The sequence below is a fragment of the Symphalangus syndactylus genome, chromosome 3 (assembly GCF_028878055.3).
Source record: "Symphalangus syndactylus isolate Jambi chromosome 3, NHGRI_mSymSyn1-v2.1_pri, whole genome shotgun sequence".
Classification (NCBI taxonomy): domain Eukaryota; kingdom Metazoa; phylum Chordata; class Mammalia; order Primates; family Hylobatidae; genus Symphalangus; species Symphalangus syndactylus.
Genome location: NC_072425.2, coordinates 62,417,743 through 62,433,044, shown reverse-complemented (window position 1 = coordinate 62,433,044; position 15,302 = coordinate 62,417,743). Strand labels below are relative to the sequence as shown.

The 15,302-nt window shown below is 41.8% G+C and overlaps 1 pseudogene; it reads left to right on the top strand.

Annotated features, from left to right (window-relative positions):
* The first annotated feature begins 8,336 nt into the window (after positions 1–8,336).
* Positions 8,337–14,169, top strand: LOC129478511 (spermatogenesis-associated protein 31D1-like; annotated as a pseudogene).
* The last annotated feature ends 1,133 nt before the right edge of the window (positions 14,170–15,302 follow it).

Genomic DNA, 15,302 nt, shown 5'->3' with positions numbered 1-15,302 from the left:
GGTTTTATATTCATATTCATACGTATTCAACAAGTTTTGGGGAAAAGATATATATATTTATGCAGGAGCCGAGCACACCATAATGAGTAAACATATGTAACACACATCCCATATTGACTCTGGAGTGGGGGTTTAGCACTAAAATGAGGTAGAATTTGGCCCTTTATATCATAAGGTGAAATACAGGATGCAAATGTGGTTTGTGTGCAGCCCCTATAAGCTGGTAGAAACTGGCAGTCTAATATTAATAGCTTATCAGAAAAGAACGTTTGTAAGGCTGGTCCTCTGTCCAATCAGAGCTGATAGCTCATTTGGTTAGAGGGAGTTTAATTATAGAAAGTTATAAATTTGCCATGCCATCCAGGCCCTGAACCCTTGACCCATACGTAACTTTGTTTCCTTAACCTAAGGGTCTGCCTTTGTTGATAAAGGGGCATCTATTTTGGTCTCTTAGATCACAATAGCTTAGGGCACTGTAACCTATCCCTGTTTTAAGGGAGTTGCATACTTGTTACCAAATTGATGTGGAGGGCTGGGCCTGGTTGTGTTTGAGGTAGAGTTAGAAAATGTGGGGTCAAAATGACAAGAGCTTGAAATAAAAGGAGGAACTAATAGATTCTGGATTTGAAAATACTGATAGATTTGTCACAGCATGGGTGTGTGGGTGTGTTTGTGAAGAAAAGAACTTTTATCTGAGGACTGTGAGTCCTCTTAAATTATCAGGCCTAGAGAGACATTAAAATAAGGCAGGAATCATGGCCCTACTTCCTCCTCGAGCTATGTATTCATCTCTTGAAACTGCTTGCTATTGCCACATGTAGCTAGACATTAACCAAATAATGCCACACCTGACAATATAATCCACCCCCTACAGCTTAACAATGTATAGCCAATCACTAACCAATGTCATTTCTGTAAACCAATGAGAATTCTTGATAACAACTTTGTATCAGCCCACTCCTTGTCCCCTTTTTTCACTTCGAAAACCCACTTGTAACTGCTGCTAATTGGAGTATATATTTAGGCCGACTTGCATCTGTGTTCCCAGGTTGCAATCCTCAAACTTGACCCAAATGAACTCTCTACTTTGATAAAAGAAAAACTTCAGCCAAATTAAATTTAAAGGAATTTAATTGAGCAATGAATGATCCATGAATTGGGCAGCCTCCAGAATCACAGCAGATTCACAGAGACTCCAGGGGTGCCTCGTGGTTAAAACAAATTTATAGACAAAAAAGGTAAAATGACATACAGGAATTGGAAGTGAGGTACAGAAACAGTGAGATTGGTTATAGCTCAGCATTTGCCTTATTCGAACACAATTTGAACATTCAGCAGGCTATGAGTGGTTGAAGTATGTCTGCTGGGATTGGCCAACACTGAGCTGTTGTTACAGGTGCATACTATTGAGTTAGGTTTTCAATTTTTCTGACTGTTAAGCTAGGTTACAGTTCATCTACAAGGACTCAAATATAGAAGTGCAGAGTCCTTCTCAGGCCATATTTAGTTTGCTTTAAAAAGTCCCCCTTTTTGGTCATTTTCTCAATTTTGAGAGATTGACCATAACGTTAGTCATTGGTATTACTACCATGATTGTAAATGTACTTATATGGTTTTGAAACCCACTGGGAAAGAGTAGAACAGTGGGTTTTGCAAGGGGAGAATAAAGACTGAGTAGAGGGAACCTCCTTACACTGGAGCATCCTGTTTATAGGAGAAAAGCAAAACCTTGTCTGTTATAGGATCAATTTTTTTTAAAGTCTTAGTTTGATTATGTCACATTTAGCATGACTGACTTCATTTTAGTTTGGTTTGGTTTGTTGGGGCCAGGTGCATGAGCTCAGTCCAAATAATGGCCTCCCATAATTTTATTTTAAAAAAAATTCCCCCCTTTCGGCCAGGTTCTCACTTAAGTGAGAATGTGACCAAAACCTAGGGCCTTAGTGCCACTCTCAGTTACCATCACTTTGGTTTCTGGTCTCAGCATGTTATTCATAGGTTATGGTGTCCTCGTAGTCACACATTTCTTTCAGCTTTCGCCATTCCAGTTGAAGACAGAACATTTGGTGTTCTAGAGATGGCTGTGTGCAAACATTTAAAACTTTGAGAGAATACACCCCACCAGGGAGACTGTTATGACTACTGGGAGGATAATACCAAGAGTTTGGAGTATGACCCTTACCCAGGGCCCCCATAAACCAAACGATATAAAATTAAATAGATTAAAGAATGAGCTAGGTGAAGAGTCTACTCATGTGACTAAGTGGATTTTTCATTAATCCCTTGAAACTGAATTTTTATAATCTATATTTGATGTGTTTCTCCATAGGCCACAAGTGTCAGCAGCTGCACAGGCACTTTTCTGTTTAGCCAATTCTATTATTTAGCATAACTTTCAGGAGAGAATTTAGTCTGTTGTGTAATGATAGCCTTTAAAGTAGAATTTGCTGTAAAGCCTATTATGAGGGAGACATTTCTAATTATTTCTTCTTTTGTTCTAAGTCATGGAAAAAGGAACTAACAAATGATGTGCTTCTAGAAGAGTGAAGCCCTCGTGGCAATGTTCTCTTTAATCCATGATGTGTGTTAAGAGGAGTTTTGACTGATTATGAAGCATTGTATGAAGGACTAAACTTTCTCACCTACATTGGGCCTTCATCTTCTATCTATTAAAGTATAAGGTTATTCATATATAAGGCTGGCTGCAAAATCATTCACAAATAAAAGTATACCCTGTAAGTTTATATAATAGACCTCCTTTTCATTTCTATTGTTCATGGAGGCATAAACACAGAAAAAATATTCAACGATAAGAGTCTCGTGATAGTAGAAGTCTTGATCCGTGATCTTGGGAAAACCTGTTCTCATCAGGGATGCCATCTTCTTCTGGGGAGAAACTTTCCTGGTTAGTTTTACCTTAAGGGTTCCAATGGAGGTAAAGTTCCAGGAGTGTGGAGGAACTCTTCTCAGTTGTGAGATTATGAACCCAAGGTTCAAGGCTCCAGTTTTGCTGTAGTGTGGATGGCAAGGACAGTCTTTCTCTGATATTCTCAGAAGATCCAGTCAGGTTCTAGATTGTGAAGGGACTGTCCTCAGTGAACCATAAAAAGCTTTCTTTACCTAGTGAAAATACACCGTAGCATAATAATCTACTGTTATAACATCAGCCTTCTTGCATGGGAAAACTTTTATACAACAAGAAAATATGCATTGAAAATGACGATTGAATGAAATCCCTTTATAAATGTTTATATGGCCCATCAGGTACCTGAAGCTTTGATTGTCTTCCCAGGAATATGGAACTAAACATTGGTTTTAAGCTATTTCTGCAATTTATAAGTCATCACATCAATATCTTCAATTTGGATTATTTTATCTCTTCCATGATGAGTCATGGAATGCAGAGCCTTTAATAACAAAAGCTTTAAGGACTCAGGAAGGACAAGGCAGCTGTCCTGTTTCTTCATGAGTCCATGCTTAACAATGGTCTTATGTCCTCTTGAATACCAGTTGTTTCTCCAATTTGGGTGCATAGCACTGACAACTAATGGGTTATCATAGGTAATTTGACTTAAGACCATGGAGTTCATTCAAATTGTATATTTAAACAATTTTAGTATTGGCTGATTTAGCATGATAATCCAGAGTTTGATTTTGAAAGATTTATTTAATACCACAAGTTTAAAACGTTGGATATTACAAAATAGAATCTTAGGTTACCATAAGTCATTCATTTAGCCAAAAAGATAACTGAAAACTTTTTTTTAAAGGAAAAACATCATTCTGATAGAGAAGAGACTCAGCTTCCCAAACAAGACCCAATGAAGATAGCATGAGGCCAAGTGACTGTCTCTTCTTTCCTTCCCTTCCCTGCTTTGTCCTTTGTAGTTTACTTAAAAGGTAAACAAAAAACTTTCATCTTTTAATATTACATAAAAATCCTTTTTAAAAGAGAAAATCCAAATTTTATGTTTTTATTAGTGTATTTTTAATGCTAAAGCTAGTTTTTAATAACATTTTATAAATCTATTCAGTTTTAACTAATTTGACCATAAAGTAAGATTTTTATAAGCCTTTTATAACCCTGTACAATTTTTTTTTTCTCAGAGCAGAACAATGTTCTAAGAAACTCTGTTGTGCTTTTATTCCAATGTCCAATTTATGGAAAAAACTGAATAATGCCATTTTAACTTTAGCCAATTTGTTCACACATAGAATCTCTCACAATCAACTTTTCATAAACTTTCCACAACTTGTTCAAACCTTTAGTTTTATTTAATTTAAAACAATCCTTTAACCCTCTAACCTAGGCAAAAAATTTAAATTCTCATACCTTCGTATAATCTCTTACAAAAAACACATTTCATTCTCCTTACACACCTTGAATCTAAACCTATTTTTTCAGCAGTCTCAATTACATATTACAGTGTTAACTCTTGGCAACTTTCACTTTTGGTGAAAGCCTTGGTAAGTAAGGGATTTCAATTATGTACTAGGTGTGGAGCCTAGGACCCAGACAGAAATGCAGATAAGGCCTGGCTCTTTCCAACATCTAACTCCATGTGTTCCAGGTTTTACCAAGCTGTAAAGCATGCAGGCTGTGCAGTTAAGAGTAACAGTGGCATTTTATGAAGTATTTAGGAGGCCTAATCACCTTTACATTGTACGACATTTTTGGCGTAAATTGTTTTTTATAAATTCTTTCACAACTTACACAGAGCATGTACAACATATTTAGACTTTCTGATGTGCCCTAAACATTTCTGGCATAAATTATTTTTCATAAATTCTTTTATGACTTACACAGACCATGTATAACATATTTAGACTTTCTGACTTGTCTTAAATATCCCTCTTTTTAAACAACCAGTCATTTTACTTCAGGACAAGAATTTACCATACAACATCCTTTCTTATATAAAATCTCTTTTTTTTTATAACGTTCTTGTTATAAAACCTTGCATAGCTAGGGGGCGTGGTTAATTCCATAAATCCCCAGGCCTTATTCAGAATATAACATCTCCAAAATAAATTGAACAATTTTCAAAAGTCAAAGTAGTTTATGACCTTAAAGCATTTAGCAAGCCTAATATCTGACCTGCATAATTGAGACAAAATATCATTATTTAATTAATTTATTTATTTTTGAGATGGAGTCTTGCTCTGTCATCCAGGCTGGAGTGCAGTGGCATGATCTCAGCTCACGGCAAGCTCCATCTCCTGGATTCACACCATTCTCCCTCCTCAGCCTCTGGAGTAGCTGGGACTACAGGCACCCACCACCATGCCCAGCTAATTTTTTTGTATTTTTAGTAAAGATGGGGTTTCACCATGTTAGCCAGGATGGTCTCGATCTCCTGACCTTGTGATCTACCCACCTCGGCCTCCCAAAGTGCTGGGATTACAGGCGTGAGCCACTGCCTCTGGCCAAAATGTCTCTATTTTATCAATAATCTTTAAAGCTGTTTTTAGTTCCCAAAGATTACTAAAGTTACATGAACTAAAAGGCATTACAGTTTTTATTTTGCTTTCAAAATATTTGATTTAAGCACTTATTTTTGCTTAAGCCAATTAATTAGAGCTCTTTTATATAAACATTACACACAACACATGTATAATTACATAGACAGACAGAGAGAAGAAGATTACTACAATAATTGTAAGATTTTTCATTTGCCAGTTTTTAAATTTCTTAATTGCTTACTGGCTTTATGGTGGAGTCCTTGGAAGAACAGGGCCAAGAAAGGGGTATCTGGTGCCTCCTGTTTTTCCCAAGGAGTCCAGGCTTTTAGAGCTGAAATATCCACTTTTAAGTAAGCTGACTTTTAACCATAGTCCTCTTTAATAAAGTCTTTTAAAATTTCTTATTACCTTATTTTAGCCAGGCCAAATGGCTGATATTTCTGGCTTTTGAACTTTACCAAAAGTAACCTCCCAGGTGCTCAGAGAAAGGAAAATTTAAGATAGCCCGTGGAGGAGAAGAGACTATACAAGGTCATGTAGATATTAAACCAGAAAGAACTTACTTTTTTATTTTTTTTTTTTATTTTTTTTTTTGGAGACAGAGTCTCACTCTGTCACCCAGGCTGGAGTGCAGTGGCGCGATCTCAGCTCACTGCAAGTTCCGCCTCCCGGGTTCACGCCATTCTCCTGCCTCAGCCTCTCCGAGTAGCTGGGACTACAGGCGCCTGCCACCACGCCCGGCTAATTTTTTGTATTTTTTTAGTAGAGACGGGGTTTCACCATGGTCTGGATCTCCTGACCTCGTGATCCGCCTGCCTCGGCCTCCCAAAGTGCTGGGATTACAAGCGTGAGCCACAGCGCCCAGCCAAGAACTTACTTTCTAAGTAGGGAATCAAATCTGACTGCCAGTGTGAAAGGGCAATACCTTAGCTACTGAGCTACAGCACAGGGCACATCACAATAGCTTAGCACACTGTAACGTATATCTGGTTGAAGGGAGTCACAGACTGGTTATGAAACTGATGAGGAGGGCTGGGACTGTGTGTATTTGAGGTAGAGTTAGAAAATGTGGGTCCAAATGACAAATAAGAGGTTGAAATAAAAGGAGGAACTAATCGATATTGGATTTGAAAATATTGATTGATTTGTCACACGATAGGTATGTGGGTGTGTTTATAAAGAAAGGAACTTTTATCTGAGGAATGTGAGTCCTTTTAGTTATCAGGCCTAGAGAGACATTAAAATGAGACAGCAATCATGGCCCTACTTCCTCCTTGAGCTATGTATTCATCTCTTGAAACTGCTTGCTATTGCCACATGTAGCTAGACATTAACCAAATAATTCCACATTTGACAATATAACCCACACCCTATAGCTTAACAAAGTATAGCCAATCACTAATCAATGTCGCTTCTGTAAACCAATGAGAATTCCTGATAACAACTTTGTATCAGCCCACTCCTTGTCCCCTTTTTCAACTTTAAAAACCCATTTGTAACTGGTGCTAATTACAGTGTATATTTAGGGTGAGGGTGACTTGCATCTGTGTTCCCAGGTTGCGATCCTCAAGCTTGACCCAAATGAATTCTCTATTTATGTTGATTTTGCCTCAACTTCTTCTTTTTAGGTCGATGTGTATGTGTGTTTGTGTATAGAGCATGTTCGAAAGGTCTTTGAACAGTTTAAACTTCACTAACTTCAGAAAAATAAGTGTTATAAATTCACCCCCAAGAACCCTTGAGGTTTTAATTATATACATTTATTTTATACTTGTTTTAGTTTTGTAGATGTTAAATAATGAATTGTTAGTTAAACCATACCCCAGAGAGTTAAAAAGCCAATGACTGAAAAAATCATCAGTTTACAGGACAGCAGATTCAACAACAACTTGCTAAAACGCCAAAATTGTCTCTGCTTGTGAGATTAAAAAACTGGCTAAAATGGATTAAAACTAATAAGGCCAACTGGAGTTGGCCAGAACAAGCTTGCTGAAGTCATAGGCCAAATTTCTACCATGTTTCAAACTAACTCCCCCAAAATGTGCACATGCGATCCATGAGGTAGTGGTAAACAAAACTGTGCATGCCCGAGGATGTCCCAGACCTCCTCTTTTCTTCCACAGATCACCTACTAATCCCAGAAGCTACCTCCTAAACCTTTTCTAATAAAAAGATTGCATGAAAGCCAGCACACGGGACAGATCTGAGCTGGACTCCTGTCTCCTTGTTGGTTAATTTACAATAAAAACCTTCTTTTCTCAAAAACCCAAATTGGGCAGTGAGCTCATTTTCCTTGATAACATTAGTTTTAATCTTTTGAGACAGTCCTTCTGATTGGAAATAGTAAAAACTGACTTCAGCACAAAAAAATGTAATGTTCAACATTCACAAAACAAAGTAAGTATAAAGGAAATTTAAGTTTCATATCGGGGTTAATGTAAGGCAAAAACATTCTGTACATAAGATGGATTTGAGGACATATGTGATCCTGAGAGTAGCAAAGCCTGGGTACAGCAAATATTCCAGGTAGTATTTCAGGCTTTCAAGGCAGTGTAGTTGGTGGGGTCCCAGTTAAGGGCTCCAGACAATAAAGGGGGACTCGGATAATACCTGGTTTACTGTTGGAACAAACCAAAAATTCCACTGAGGTAAATATATGACATGAAGAAAGGATGGAGTTGGGAAATGGAGTGTCAGGGTAGGACAGAGGGACCTGGAGGGCCCAGGAGGGGTGGAGTCAGCTGGGCTGGTAAAAGGCAGGGCTGTGGACACACCCTTCTCTTATTGCTACCCCCACCCTCAGAAACCCTCTGTGACTCTTCCATGCTCTGTGATGCAGGTCTGGGCCTACAGTTAAGACTGGGCACCCACAGCACTCAGTTGCCTTGGGAAGCCATGCTGTTCAAACCATGGAGAATATCCTCTGTTTTCTAAACAGCTATACTGAGACAGGGCTGAGCCCTGACTCACCTTACTTGGATGGATATTGACCAGAAAACAGCCCTCAGAAGACAGGCTCATGAGAAAGTGATAAGACCTGAGACACTGCTCAGAGGCCCTGCCCTGCCCATCCATGGGCAAGATGGAGTGATGGACCTGAGCAATGAGTGTTGCCCAATAGGTGGCCAAGTTAGATATCGAGGAAGGACTACTGGTTGGCTTGGAGTCAGAGCTTCTGTCTCACAACTTTGCATAAGTACTTTGACTTCCTTGATGCTCAGATTCCTCCTGGAGGTAACCACTGATGCCTGTGTTTCACGTGGTGGTTTTGAGTATCACATGGGGTAATGTATGTGAAAGGACTTTACTAATGATGCATACACATGTGAACTTGTGAATATTATCAATGACTAACTATTCTTGGGGTTATCAGAGTTTAATATCCCAAGGGTCTTCCACAGAGTGACTTCTGTTATGAGCCTTGTGCCTCTGCTTCATTGCATATAACATACTGTTCTGGTTTCCCAGACCGGAAAAGTTTCCAGAGAGAAGCCGAAGAGGAAAGGAAGTTGCTTTCTATTCGGAAAAGGTGATTAATCGTTTCCCTTCTGTCCTTGTTCCCACCCCTTCCTTTTTTTTTTTTTTTTTTTTTTTTTTTAGCATGTTCTATTCACTTCAGGGATTCCTTGTAGACTGCTATAGTTGTGGGAGTGGGTCCCCACAGGAACAGGTATGTGAATTGAATGTGTTGGGGAGAGGCTACAGAGTGCATAGTGAGGTCATGGGTGGGGACAATGTGAAAGAGGTAGCAGGATTCAGGGGGCCCCACCCCTGCCAGGCTAACAGACCCTCCTTTCTTTGTTCTTGTCCTGGCTGCAGCTTTGGACCTCCTGCTTCCTGCAGTCCCCTGGGCCAGCATCATGATACCACCCGTTTTCGTCGACTGTTATGCCCAGACCCCAGCTGTCATGTGTGTAACAGAGCAACTGCCGATATCCAGCGACTGCTGTCTTGGGAGTCCCTGAAAGATGCTGCTCCCTCTGTGTCCCCTTTGGCTTCTTCAGCTTCTGCGACTGAGTCATCATTCACTCTGGCTTCCACCCCCTCAGCAACCCCTCCAGAAAACCTAATATTGTCCCCTTGGCCTAAGCCTTCTCCACTGACCCACTTAATTCTCTCACCTGACCTGATCACCCTGTTAGCTGACTTATTTTCTCCCTCACCACTGAGGCACCCTCTGCCACCACAGCCTGCTTCTCCCTTGGATTCGAAGTTCCTCATAGACCATTCCCCACCCCAACAGCTTCCCTCTCCCCATTTCCCACCACATCACATTCAGAGAGCGGAGCCCAGTCTCCAACCTGAGGCCAGTTTGTCTCTGAACGCCATCTTTTTATTTGACTCTACCCTATCCCAAGATATGAACACCTTACCAAATATTTCCCAGGCCATGAATCCCACTGATTCATGTGCTTGTCATCATGAACCACCAACCCCATCTGCTTTACCACTGAAGGACTGCACTGTAACTCAGTCTAAAGCAAGTCCCACAATACTGAAGCCTTTTCCAGAGATGTTATCTCTAGGTAGCTCTGGTGGATCATCCACCTCTGTCCCAACAATCAGAGGCATTGACCATTCATACCCCACATCTTCAGAATTCTCCTGGTGGCAGCCTCATGACAAGGACTTGTTTCCCTCCCCTATTGCACCATATGATTTCATGCAAGAGCTTCTTACCCTTCATTCTTCTGAGACCACTATAGGGGGGCACTCTGTGGTCAACCTCATAGAGCCTATTAACCTTTCATTTCTCAGTCATGACATTCTGGCACTCCTGCAGAGACAAGTCAAAAAAAGGAGTGATTTCCTAATGTGGAAAGAAAATGAAAACAAGGCAGAATCTTTTCCAAAACAACGTAGGCCAAGCTATCAACTAAATTCTTCACAGAAAATGTTAGCCTCAATTGCAGATAAGCAAGACTTGGCAGCCTCCCTTCCTTTTTGGGCCAGTAAAGACAAACTAGAACAACTGCACATCCATCAGCAGCCCCCATATTCTAAGTGCGTTGAGGACCATTTAGAGCAAAAATATGTCGAGCTCTTCTGGGGTCTCCCATTTCTGCACAGTGAGTCTCTGCACCCTACTGTTCTTGTCCAACATGGCCATTACTCCATGTTTGTATTCTTCAGTAGAATTACAAATACGTCTACATTCCAAGAATCTCCAGTGCTTCTCCATCCCCAACTTCTGTCCTTGCCTAGTACCCAACCTCTACCCTTGCCTCAAACCCTGCCCCAGGGTCAGTCCCCACATTGCACTCAGGTCCAGTCCAGTGCTCAACATCAATCTCCACTTCCAGCCCTACAACCTAGTCCTCTATTCCTGATTAGGATCTGTGGACTGTGTTTTCATAGACCCCAGAATGAGGCACGGTCTCTTACGCCATCTGAAATTAACCACCTGGAGTGGAACGTGTTGCAGAAAGTACAGGAAAGTGTGTGGGGTTTACCCTCTGTGGTTCAAAAATCCCAAGAAGACTTTTGTCCTCCAGCTCCCAACCTTGCATTGTTCAGCCAGGCCTTTAAAGCCTATGTTCCCATCTCCATCATTCCTGGAGACTTTCCATTCAGCTGTGAGCTAAGGAAGAAACGAGAGCACCAACTTTGAAAGAGACTCATCCAGAGCAATTGGGGCCTGCCTCACATAATCCATGAGTCTCTGTCAATGCTACATCCTCAGAAAAAAATTTCGGAGCTATCTGAGTCAGAGAGCAATCATGGACCCTTACATAGTTCTTTGGTTGAAAGTCAGAGCCGCAATGTTCTAATGAATTTCGAATCAAGCATCCCTAAAAGCTTCCACGAGAGGAGCTCAAACATGCTTTCCCTGGAGAACATGGAAAATTATCAGGGATATAGCCAGGAGAATGGCCCAAAAGATCATCTGTTGCATGAGCTGGAGACATCTTCAGATGAGGATCTGAGGTCTAACTCTCAGAGAAACCTGGAAAGTCACATGATGCATCTATCAGGGAATCATTCAGGGGAGAGCCTAGGTCAGAAATAACTCGAAAATGCCCTGACAGTACATTTGAGCAAGAAATTTGAGGAAATCAATGAGGGTCAAATGCTTGGGACTGTGCATAGTTCATGGCACTCAATCAAGCAGACAATGTCTCTTCCTGAGAAATTCCAAAGCCAAATAAAACATCGAAATTTGGCAGCATTGGTGAGTGAAGACCACCGCATTGATATTTCCCAGGAGATTTCCTTCCTTAGTTCCAACAAACAAAAGATGTTGGAAGCCCATATTAAAACTTTCCGTATGAGGATGCTGTGGGGCCTTCCCTGCCAAGTCCATGAATCCACAGAAATCTTTAACTTCGAAAGAGGACCTTCTCATTTCCTTTTCCCATTTCGACCTTCCCTCCTCAGCCTCCTCCATTTCTGGTGTAGATTCCAAAAATGGGGTCTCCAAACCCCCTTAGAAGAAGGTTTTCAAGGAGAAAACTTGGGAACAACAAGCTCAGTTCCCATGCTGGATCATCCTCACCGTGTCACCTCACCTGTCGGCAAAGAAAGCAAAGGACCCCGAGAAGACAATTTTCTGATACTGACCATGACTTTACAGAGACAGATTCCGAAGATGGGGCTTCCACGCCCCTTAGAAGAAGCACTACAGATTTTCAAGGAGAAAAGTTAGAAGCAACAAGCTCATTCCCCATCTTGGGTCATCCTCACCACATCATCTCACCTGTGACAAAGAAAGGCAGGGAGCCCTGAGAAGAGAATTCTCTGATACTGACCATGAGCTTACAGAAAGTCCAGACAATTGAGGATGGCAGACAGACTTTTCTGCCCCCACCACACAGCATCATAGGCGAAGTCAGTCAAAAACAGACTGTACTAGCCAGTAGATGCAGCCAAAGGCTCCCCATAAGGCAAGCTAGGGCTCACTGTGAGTGAAGGCATAAGAGAGAGAGTTCCAGTAATAATGTAGAAAGGCTTCAGGGCAGTAGCAGGACCTTTTATGTCACCAATGGGTCTAAAGAGATGTTCAAGGCAGAGGAGCTCTGCGCTCTTCAAACACCATCTAGGAACAACTTGACAACCAGCAAGTCAGGAAGCTTCTCAGTGATAAATGCATAAATAAGCACTTCTACAACTGAAAGTTTCCCATCAAGAATATCAGTTCCCCAAAATCCTAAGTCATCATACCTTAAAATCAGATGTTGAGCGAGTTAAAGTTTAAATTGGCCCAGAGTGAGCATAGCCAAGTTCAAAGCCATTTCACTGACATGTCCCTTGCCTTAGATAACTTGGTTTCCAAGGACTTACTGACTCATGCCCAGGGCATCTCCATGAGAACATGGCAAATTCCCAGGTGGTGCATGTCCACTTGGAGGACAGAGAGATCTGTAAGGAACAGCAGCAAGAACCCACGGTCCATAAGCATGTCTTACAGAAATGCCCAGATAAGAATTTCCCACAAGCAGCTGGGCGCAGTGCCTCATGCCTGCAACCTCAGCATTTTGGGAGGCTGAAGCGAGTGAATCACGAGGTCAGGAGCTTGACACTGGCCTGGCCAGCATGGTGAAATCCCCTCTCTATTAAAAATACAAAAAAAATTAGCCGGGTGTGGTGGCACATGCTTGTAGTCCCAGCTACTCAGGAGGTTGAGGCAGGAGAATTGCTTGAACCCAGCAGGCGGAGGTTTCAGTGAGCTGAGATCACACCACTGCACTCCAGCCTGGGTAAAAGAGCGAGACTCTGTCTTAAAAACAAACAAACAAACAAACACCAAAAAACAAACAACAACAACAACAACAAAAAGAATTTCTCACAAACACTACAAAGACAGTGAGCCTGCCAAGACCCAAAGGAGGAGAGATTGGTGGAGGGGATGCTGGACTGGGGACATCCCAACCGAGGAGAAAGGGCCATCCTGTTCAAAGCAAGACATCAGAGGAGGTGCTTGGGAGCAAATCTTCCCCAACCTTGAAAACACAGCCTCCTCCTGAAACTTTTTCAGAAAATGGATGAAGACTTTTTGCAGTGGTTTAATAAACCCAGCATAAGATATGAAGAACAAGAAAGTTCCCGGGAAAAGGGTACCTCCCTGTCATCATCTGTGCAGAATAGAGGTCGAGTTAAAAGTAGAGCTGCCTTTCCTGGGACTACTGAAGCTCAGAAAATTAGGAAAGACACTGGAAAGTTCCTAGAGGAGAAGCTGGGGCATAGGCATGGGATAGATATCACGTGTCCCCAAGAGCCCCTTTCCTCCCCAGTGGAGCTTGGGAAAGCTCAGCATGTGCCAGAACTGCAGGTCAGAGCAGAGCCTGTCCAGGGCTATCCCTGCAACTACATGGCTCCCTCCTGCAAAGTGACATCTACCAGATCTTGCAGCCAACAAGCTATCTTTGTTGGCCAGAATTATCCTACAAGGATTAGACAGATCATAGACAAGGACAGACAGCCCCAGAAAGTTGAGGCATTTAAGGGGAAGATATTGTATCAAGGCATCCCCAATCCGTGCCCCACAGGAAGCCTGTGCCACATCCAAACCCCACTTGCTGGTGTCAAGTCAACCTGGTGCCTCCAGCCATCCCAACCAGTGCTAAAAGCACTGTGTTCAGTGATGTGCCTTTATTAACTGGACAGAAAATGCTTCCGAAGCATTTCCAGGGAGGAAAATTTTCCCCCACAAAATAATTAACTCCTTGTTGAGAATCTCGATTCTCCCCAATAAACATTTTAATAAGAGTATTTTCTCTGTGTATTGTGTTGGGGGGTATAGATTTTGGGTAACCCAAGCTTGTGGTTAGGGAAAGGTAGGAATTAGCTCAGCTCTTACTGACTGCCTCCTTTGACTTCTAAAATGTGACCAATCCCCTAGAACTCTTGTGAAGGAATGAGTATCATGTGCCTCCAAAAGCCCCTTCTCTCCCTGATGAAGTCTGAAGAGATGACCTCTTTTCTACCTCTTTGCTTGAGACTTACTGGTATTGTGTGGCAGCCCACACCTTCCTCCCCATTCACTGCTTCATCTCCTTTAGAGCAGTAAGGAAGGCAGGCCTTCCATATCTGAAGAGAGGGTCAAGGACAGGTACATTTTTCAGAAATAGTGGTTTAATCACTATTTTTAAAAAGTTGTCATACAAGTTGGTGGGAGTGTTTGGGGTATTGCTGGCTGGCATAGGGTGTCAAGAACACTGCGGATGCTGCTTAAGAATTTGACAAACAGGGCATCCTCATGATTTGGGGAAGCATATTTTGACCTCGATGTTGAGATCTTTTTACTACAAGTCACTTTGGGGAAGTAGTTCCCCTCCCTGTGTATTTCTCCAGGCTGCCTGGATTGATGACATTTTTAATGGGCAAAAAGATCACCTAGCTGTTTGTGGCAGAAATGTTGACCGGGCAACCACCTACCTCCTGGGGTAAAATATAGCTGAGAGGAAAAGATGCCTTAGAATGAATGAGAAAGTAAAAAAGTGGAGCTAGGAAAGGATGAGCCTGCTGGTGGAAAAAGGTTTATGTCCTTCATGCCCATATCATGACCCTTTCTCAATCTGGACTTAGGCACCACCACCTTGAGGATTACCAGGGTGCTGCAGAGCTTACAGATGCCATTTTGGCAGAAGTGTACATGGGGCTGTTCTTTAAGGACTAAAACAGTATCTGCAAGGCTGTTGTCCTGCATAGCATCCCTCTCTTTAGGGAAGGCGATCTTTGTGCCTTCTTTCCAGTTATGTTGATGGCGACATGCAAGATCTTCCCTTAGTGTATATGGTGCACCTATCAGGATGGAGGTGTCACTTATGATCTTCATGGGGTTAGTGGAATATAATAAATATTGTGTAGAACACCTGCAGCTCATGATCTGGAAGTGAGTC